At 42.5% G+C, this 9136-nt stretch overlaps 1 long non-coding RNA gene across 1 annotated transcript; it reads left to right on the top strand.

Annotated features, from left to right (window-relative positions):
- Positions 1-361: 361 nt before the first annotated feature.
- On the top strand, positions 362-5755 carry LOC138796263 (uncharacterized). The gene is made up of 3 exons (XR_011363772.1): positions 362-439; positions 3373-3474; positions 5062-5755. It is a non-coding gene; the product is annotated as an uncharacterized lncRNA (long non-coding RNA).
- Positions 5756-9136: the final 3381 nt, after the last annotated feature.

Raw genomic sequence — 9136 nt, 5'->3', positions numbered from 1 at the left:
AGATTGGGTCGTTACGGACATAACGATACCAAATATGTATAGAATTTGTGTTTTTGATCACTTTTATGTCATGTTTTATTGGGTATAGGAATGTAATATAATATAATGTAATATAATAGGAATATATATGTAATATAATGTAATGCATCTTTATTATTGGGGGGGCTGTTTTGTGTTTGGTGCACATTTTTTTTTCACTTTTACACTAGTGTACATTACTGTACATTAGTGTAAAATACTTAGATCACTGATACAATACATTGCAGTACCTGATGTACTGCAATGTATTGGATCATGCCTCATGCTGACAGGCAATAGCCACAGCCACCCCTGTCAGCATGAGGCATGTCCATGGTGACCCCAGGGACCTTCTTTAGGACCCGGGGATCACCATGGAGACATCGGAGGACTGGACGGCGCCGCGAGACATCGCGATCACGTAAGTGACCCAAGGCGCCGACCGGAACCCGTTAGATGCCGCTGTCATGGTTTGACAGCGGCATTTAACGGGTTAAACTGCCCGGAGCGGAGAATCCTCTGCTCTGCGCCCGCCGCCGGGCGGCAATTCATTCCGATGCGTACGCAGTGAAAAGGCGTACACATTGGAATAAAGCTTATTAGTGGCTGCCGTGAAAAGGCAGCATGGCGGTCACTAAGGGGTTAAAGGGCTCACGCACACTGAGCAAAAGAGGCGGATTTTCGAGCAGATTCCGCACGTTTAAATTGAGCAAGGAACTTTTCCATTGTTTTCGATGGGTTTTGCGCTGTGCTTTTCACACTGCGGATGCGGATCCGCTTTCCACCCCAAAGTGGTGACATGTTACTTCTTTGGGCGGATTCCGCTAGAGAAATCCTATAGAAGTCAATGGGGCTTGAATTCTGCTTGCATTCCACTTGATTTCCGCTCAAATTCATCTCCTATTCTGCCAGAGCAGAATAGAAGAGGAATTTCAAGCCCTGCTGAAGCCTATTGCACACAACAAGGTTCAGTATTGTCTCCTTTATTTTGCACCACTTTACCCCTAGAAAAGTCTAGATCTAGACTGGATCACATGACTATGACATCACTGAACATCCTGCAGGTCCTTCAGCTTCCATTCTAAGGGTGCCTTTTACACAGAGAGATTTATCTGACAGATTTTTGAAGCCAAAGCCAGGAAAGGACTATAAGCAGAGAACAGGTCATAAAGATAAGATTGGGATTTCTCCTCTTTTCAAATCCAACCCTGGCTTTGGCTAAATCTCTCTGTGTAAAGGCACCCAAAGTCCTCAGATGTGACTTCTATGCGATTCACATCAACTCGAGACAGATCAGTGCCCAGCAGGAGACAGTAGAGGACTGTGCAGCTATCAGCAGCTGCACAGTTAACTCAGTGGTTTGGCATAGTGATCTGCCTGAACATTAGTGAAGCAGTCAAGATTGGGCCTTCGTGTCTCCAAGCTAAAAGACATGCACTTTTCAGCAACACATTTTCTTGCTAAAAAAAAAGTGTGCTTTATCAAATAAAACGTAAAGTAATACCTCGGTGTTCGAACACCAGTATTCAAATAAAATTTTCCCCTGAAGCTATGTTCAGTACTTGTTCAGTATCCAAACAAAATCTGGGGAGATAACTGTCACTGAACTATTGTTCAGCTGACAGTTATTGAGGTGTTTGGGTATTATGGATATGTTTACACTAGGGATGGTACGAACAGAGTTCGGTTCGTACGAACCCGAACCCTCGGTAATGATTCCCGCTGTCTGCCAGCTCCGTGCAGCGGGCGGATCCAGCAGCAGGACTGCCTGGAAAACTGGGATACAGCTATATCCATAGGCTGTATCCCAGTTTTCCAGGCGGTCCTCCCGCTGTATCCGCTCGCTGCACGGAGCGGGCAGACAGTGGGAATCCAATGCCGAGCGTTCGGGTTCATCCGAACCCGAACCTCGGCGGGTTCTGACCATCCCTAGTTTACACTGAGTAAAATCAGCGGAATTCTGCTGTGGACCTCTCCACCGCAGCATCCTATCTGCCTGAGTGTCTGTATAGGGCTGGCGCTCTCCGTGCAAAGACTTGCCCATGGATACACTGAGGCAGGCGGGATTCCGCAGTGGAATTCCGCCGATTTTACTCAGAGTGAACCTACCCTAAGGGTGGGTTCACACTACGGAATTCTCGCGGATTAACTCCACGGAATTCCGTCGGCTGTCCACGCGCATGGCCACGCACCTTTCCGCCGACTCCATAGACACCATTCTATGGGCCAGCATATTCCGCTATCCGCCGAAAGAAGTGACATGTCACTTCTTTCGGCGGATAGCGGAATACGCCGGCACATAGAATGGTGTCTATGGAGCCGACGGAAAGGCGCGCGGACATACTGCGGAATTCCACGGAGTATATCTGCGAGAATTCCGTAGTGTGAACCCACCCTAAGACAGGAATTCTAGCTTCTTTACAGGGTTTTCCCCACAGTTGAGAGAAGCAGGAGCGTGTGGCAAGTTTAAACAGCCGCCATCCTGGGATGGCAGGAGCAGACCGGCAGGGGTGATCCCTGCAGCTTGGGGATCCGGCAGAGGTGGCGGGAAGAAGCGGGAGCCGGTGGCTGACAGACTAGTGATGTGGAGGGCCGCCGTATCACAGGCGCCTGCAGCCTAGAGCAGTGCTTCTCAATTCCAGTCCTCAGGCCTCACCAACAGGTCATGTTTTGAGGATTTCCCATACAAAGAACACCTGTGATAATACCTGATGCACTGAGTATAATGATATCACCTGTGAAATACTAAGGAAATCCTCAAAACATGACCTGTTGGTGAGGCCTGAGGACTGGAATTGAGAAGCACTGGTCTAGAGAAGGGTGCCGAGAGCTACTGCAGGCCAGTGGAGGAGTCACCAGTGGCAGGCAGAGCCTGGAGCATGGGTGCTGGGAGCTGTTCCAAAACTGGTGGAGTAATCAGATCTGCCAGGGGAAGAGGGAGCGATCAGCTCATGTAGCAGCAGAGAGAGACAAGATTGGGTAGCTGTTAAAACTTGCAGCACGCTCCTGCTTCTCAGCTATGGCGAAGACCCTGTAAAGAAGCAGAGATTCCCGTCATAATGACAAGAATCCCCGCTTTTACAGTAAGTAGTGGTGCACAGTTTCTTACTGATAGTCTTTACACTCTGTGGGCCGGGTGCTCAGCAACTGACCCATGGAGTGTAAAAACCAATTAAAGAAACTTACATGGGAACACACTGCTTGGTTCTTGAGCACGGTTCTAATACAGCCTTCCAGAACCAATTGTGTTCGAGAATGGAGGTACCACTGTATAGGCGTTTTTGTTGTTTTATAACCTGGTGTCCCCCCCCCCCCCCCCAATAAAAGTCTGATTCTTTCATCATGTGATTCCAGGATTTCTGTTAAAGAATAGAGGAAAAACACCAGTATACCTATAGGCATGGTATTTTTTCCCTTTGTTGAAGTCTATGGGAAGAAGACGCCACTACAAAAACGGCAAGTGTGCAGCCTGCTACGATTCCTCACTGCATACTTGTTCCCTCTCAGAAGCACAGTAACACAGCAGCAATAGACAGAGTACTATGGAAATGTATGATGTATGTGGTAAACATAACACAGAAGACTGATTTCTTTATCTAACTGTATTTCACAGCTAACATCTTACAAAATCCAGCACCACTGTGCATAGAGCACTGGCTTTAAACATTACGTACAGAATTTGATACATCACAAATGGTAGGAGATACAAAAGTATTTCATGGGTAACATTACATGTTTAAGTGGTGTTGGAAACAAAAATGCAGAACCTGTTTTCATAAAAATATTTTATTGATACATATAAAGGATACCAAATAATGGATTTTCACAATAGGCAATAACCAGCAAAGTAAAATGGTTTTGTCTTGTTTTTGTACCTTACAATGGTCATCATGGTACAGGGCAGCCCTGGCCTCCATGTGCATATGCATTAGATATTGAAGGGGTTAGCCAAGATTTTCCAAATTTTGGATAGCCCCTATAAAGGGTTATTCCACCGGTCTTAACTTCTTACTGCTATTCTGAAACTCTCGGCTACACAAACATTATCTCTGTATTGAAATGACCATTGGGACACACTAGTTGTAAACGGAGATCCTAGCCTAAAACCCCATCAATATGGTTGTGTGTCTGATTTACATTTGTATTATCTTGTGAATGAACAAACTAAAAGTGGTTGCTCCAAAAATAGTAAATACAGTAAGAGCAATTCCTGTCTATTCATTTGAACCCCCTTTAATTATCTGTGACCCCCTTTAATTATCGTAGGCAAAGAAAGGAAGCGCCAGTTATAGTTTGGTAAATTGTAGAGTATATCACAAAAAACTTATTCTAAATCTCATGTTGATCTTAAGGATCTACAGTTCACAGAATTCAGAAGTGAATGCACTTTATAGCACCATTCATTTTTATTCACTAAAGAAATTACCACCGTTGTAGGATGACCAAGGTTTGAGCTCTGTTTAGGCCTCATTTAGAGGTTCAGGTATTTTTGATGGTAAGAATAATACACTGTCGCCATCAAAAATTCCAGAACCACAGTAGACACTAGTCAGATGCATTATTGGGGTCTATCAGGATGGGTCATGACCAGTTTGAAAACGGATCAGGCACAGATACAATGACAATAGGGATGGTCCGAACCTGGTTCGGACAGGGTTCGTACGAACCCGAACCCTCCGCAATGATTAACGCTGTCTGCCCGCTCCGTGGAGCGGGTGGATCCAGCAGGAGGAATGCCTGGAAAACTGGGATACAGTCATAGCCATAGGCTGTATTCCAGTTTTCCAGGTGGTCCTCCCGCTGTATCCGCCCGCTGCACAGAGCGTGCAGACAGCGGGAATCCGATGCAGAGCGTTCGGGTTTAGCCGAACCCGAACCTCGGCGGGTTCGGACCATCCTTAAATGACACTAATGTGAACAAAAAGAGAGTACCCATTAAAGGAAAAAGCTTTGGGGAAGATGCTAAACTTGTGGTATCCTTAAAAGAGCAAAATAATACATCAATGTTTGCATGACTTTAATACTTAAGTATTTGTTTTGCAGAACAAAGCTTCGCTGACTTGGAATCACAAGAAGCCATCTTTTCCTATTCATATTACATCAAGTACTAAGCATCAATATAAAATCAAAGCTTTCCATTTCTTCCTGGATGTGCAACTCTTTTTTCACAATTAAAACTGATGGGAATGGAGGGTCAAAATGACAAAATTAAATGAAATGCTTCAGGTTACATAACATTTGGAAAAAACAACATTATTGTTATTTCATAGGTCTGAAATACACAGTTTATTTTCCACTAATAACTTATGGAACTTAAAGGGAAACTGTCAGCTTGAAAACAAAAAAAGTTCCTAATTCCTTAAAATGGCTACATAGCTATATAAGTGGTGACTATCCATGCCGTTATTGTACTTAAAATGCTTTTTATTACCAATCTAATGTGTCAGAGAAGTGGCCTGGGGAGAAAAGTGCAAGTTAGTGCCCTGGCCAAGCCTCTATGACACTAAAGGCTATATTCACACACCCATAGCGCAGCCTGCACTACGAATGTGCATCCGTACTGCTTCGTGAAGCACTTAATTACCCTAGCAATTTGTGCCAAAAAAAACGGTTTGCATTACATGTCCATTTTTTAGCGGCACGGATCGTGGCTCCATAATTGTGGACAGAATAACTGGTGTGTGAATATATCCTAAGAGCTATACTAAAAAGCATTTTAAGGGACTGACAAATACAATAAAGGTACAGATATAATTCCTATATACATAGCTATGTAGCCATGTATAAATCAGTTTGGGAGTTTTTTTCTAGATGATAGTCTCCCTTTAAAGGATTAATTTCAATAAAGCAAAAACAGTATAGAAAAACAAAAACGTGCCAGCATTTTAATTCATGACATAGTATTACAGCCAGCAGCAAAATCTAGAGTAACAGTTGCCCAAAATACACGTATAAAAACAAAATAAATGGCAAAATTTCATACAAAGGCTTTATTTATATTTTCCTATGTAATTCACACCAAGTACCAGCAGGTGCATTAAAGATAGTCACTTTGAAATTCCTGTAGCAGTAAGTTATTGAAGTCGATCTGTGAGTTGTGTACATAACTATGCATTACAATGAACCAAAGAATACAATATGTAGGCAGCTTCATCTAGGTTATAAAATTTAAATTCGTTACATGCCCATAGAAATCTATTGAAGATGTGTTAGTACTCACTAACCTAAAAGTGAAGATGGAATTACTAATAACACTGCATAACAAAATGATCACCACATGTCCATGGCACTTCAACAATAATTGGAAACATTTAAGACTAAAAATGTCTGCCCCATCATTTTTATGTCAGAAGAAACAGAAACACAACGGGCTAAATTGGGGGGGGGGGGGTCACCAACAGTAACTTTAAGAGGAATGCTCAGGAACTAGTAGTAAATGTACAATATTCAAGTTTTAGATTAAAATTATTGATAAGTTAAACAAATGTGCTTTTATGTACTTACACCAGCCCATTGAACTGTAAGTACCACGCAGACATAGTAAAAGGGATCCTGAAACTGACCAATCGCATTACTGGTTGAGGTCTCACTCACTGGGATTGCTCCAGAACATATAAACTTATTTTGTTGTTGCCAAAGGTAAATTAATAAGACTTATCAAAGCATTGTAATACTTAATACTGCTCTGCTGTCCCAATACCCATCCTGCTAACTGTGACCTTCATCCCTGCCGTTGCCCCAATATTTCTCTGTGCAAATGAGGGGTATGAAGGAGCTGGATGGATGGCTCAGTATATTAACAGAGCCTACCCCTTCTTCTCAGTCATGGCTGAAGTAGAAAAGGACAATGGTGCACTATAAACTATACATTGGTACATGTTATTAATTTACATCAGGGCTCCAATGAAATATTTTTATGTACCTGAATAATTTAATTAATAATAGCAGTAGGATACTTCATCCATGCTAAGAGCATTTTCACTAGTGAAGATCTATTACACATTTTCAAGGAATAAAAAAAAAAAAATGTTCTGGATGTGGTCGGATCTCCAGCTTCATCTAGTAAGGCTTCACAAGTCCAGTGTTAGATAGAAGATAATAGAAAAGTCAGTAATTCTGACAGCTATAATCTCAATACCAAACAGCAAAGAAGGGGGAAAATATAACAGAACTTTTATATTTAGTTAGCCTGACATTCAGCAATTGAGGTGCTCCTCATCCTGAATCAATTCCCCAACATGTGCTTTATCCTTAGCTTGTCCTTATCTTTATCCTTAGCAACTTACATACAAGATACATACAGCTATCAGTAACTGCTAAACTTTTGTCTTCAGTGCAGTTTTAGTGCATTTTTAAGCCAAAACTAGGAGCGGGTCTTAAGGAAAAAGAAAGTATGTTTTTGACTCAACATACTGTTATCTGTGCATACACAGCTTACTAGACAACAAATGCATGGCAATAAGAAATGTTATGCCCTTTTTCATGTACACTGCCAATACTTGTTTATAGTGTTTAAAGTTGTTGTCCGGCCATCGGCCCTTTAGGCTCAGTGCACACAAAGCAAAAGCGGCGGAATTTGGTGGAGGAATGCCACCAGCCACTCATGTTCATTCTTCAGCGCTGAGAGAGGTGCCGCGCGAGCCTCCCATAGGGTGTCATTATGACAGGGAGGCTGGCAGCATTCCTCCGCCAAATTCCGCCGCTTTTGCTCTGTGTGTATGGAGCCTAATATATTTCTGCTGGTACATATAAAACAATAAACATGTTACCTTTACATGTCTGCACTTCCCTGGTGTCACCAGTGTCCCCCGCTGACTGTAGAGCCTCCTCTTCTGAGATGAGCTAGTCTCCAGAGAGACAGCCCGTATAGCCAATCACTGACTAAGACAGGACCAGTGATTGGCTGAGCTGGCCAAGCGGGGGACCCTGGCAGTGACACCAGAGGAAGACACCGGGGGAGGGCGGATCGATAAGGATAACATTTTTTGTTTTGCATATGCACCAGCAACAATATATTATAAAAGGCTGACCGCTGGGCAATATCTTTAAAGCTGGTGTGTTGGTGGTTTCTACTGATGTCACTTATGTCATGACAACTTTCTCAGCTAGTCTCAAATCCCTAAACCATTTCAAAAGAGGATGGTCACACTTGTCCTAGAAGCATCCAAATTATTCTGTTCATTACAATGGAGAGTTGCCACACTTTTCTTTCTGACATGGCATAAAAGCCAACAAACATCAGCTGCCCTGACCATTCACCAGACTACAGAGTAAGCAGTGCTGAGGACATTGCTAATCCTTGTATTTTACTTAATGGCACCACTTTATTTGTATGTCTTAGAGCAAAAAAAGTAAAGGTTGCCATAGGCATTAGATAGAAATAAGTGAATGGTTAAAAACAAACAAACTGCTGAACAAATGATCGTCTGGTGAATGACCATTTTTTGCCATTTTGTGATGAGTTGTTGTTTAAGGGAACTTGTCATTTCATTCATGTTGGGTAGTCCCTGGTAGCTTCTTCCTATTCCAAAGGCCTCGACTGATAGATCTAACAGGGCTAGTAAGGGGAGAAGCTGCCAGCGGCACTTTGATCATTCGGGCAACATGAAAATCGAAACAGTTTCCTTTGCATTTCACCCAGTGAACATTTGTTATGCTGTAAAAATAATTTTTACCAACTCCAGTCAGCATCTTAACGTGGCTACAAGAAAGGCTGGCGTTTATATCTCGTGGCATTACTCGTGGTTTTGTATACTGCTATTCCACAGATAACTGTCTACAAATTCTGTCATTTACACGAGGATTCTTTAAGTCCTTAATTTATTGGCTTGTACATATTGCAACATATTCTAAATATATTAGGTCTACATGCTTTCAGCATTAGAATAAAAACAAAAACTGCATCCAGAAGGAACCTGGGTAAAATTATCTCAAAGGAATTAGACAGGATTAGGAAAGCATAGTTGCTTTCTTCCCACAACAGCATTAAAGCTGTCCTCAGGTTGTGTGTGGTCCTTTCCATTCACTTCAATGGATTGGAGAGCTGAGGACAAGAGAGTGAAGCTGTTTTTGAAAAGCTGTTTTTCTAATGCTGGATAACCCAGCATGGGCCCCTTTA

This window comes from Dendropsophus ebraccatus, chromosome 1 (assembly GCF_027789765.1).
Source record: "Dendropsophus ebraccatus isolate aDenEbr1 chromosome 1, aDenEbr1.pat, whole genome shotgun sequence".
Taxonomy (NCBI): domain Eukaryota; kingdom Metazoa; phylum Chordata; class Amphibia; order Anura; family Hylidae; genus Dendropsophus; species Dendropsophus ebraccatus.
The sequence above is the reverse complement of the archived record's forward strand: the minus strand, read 5'-3'. Positions and strand labels throughout refer to the sequence as shown.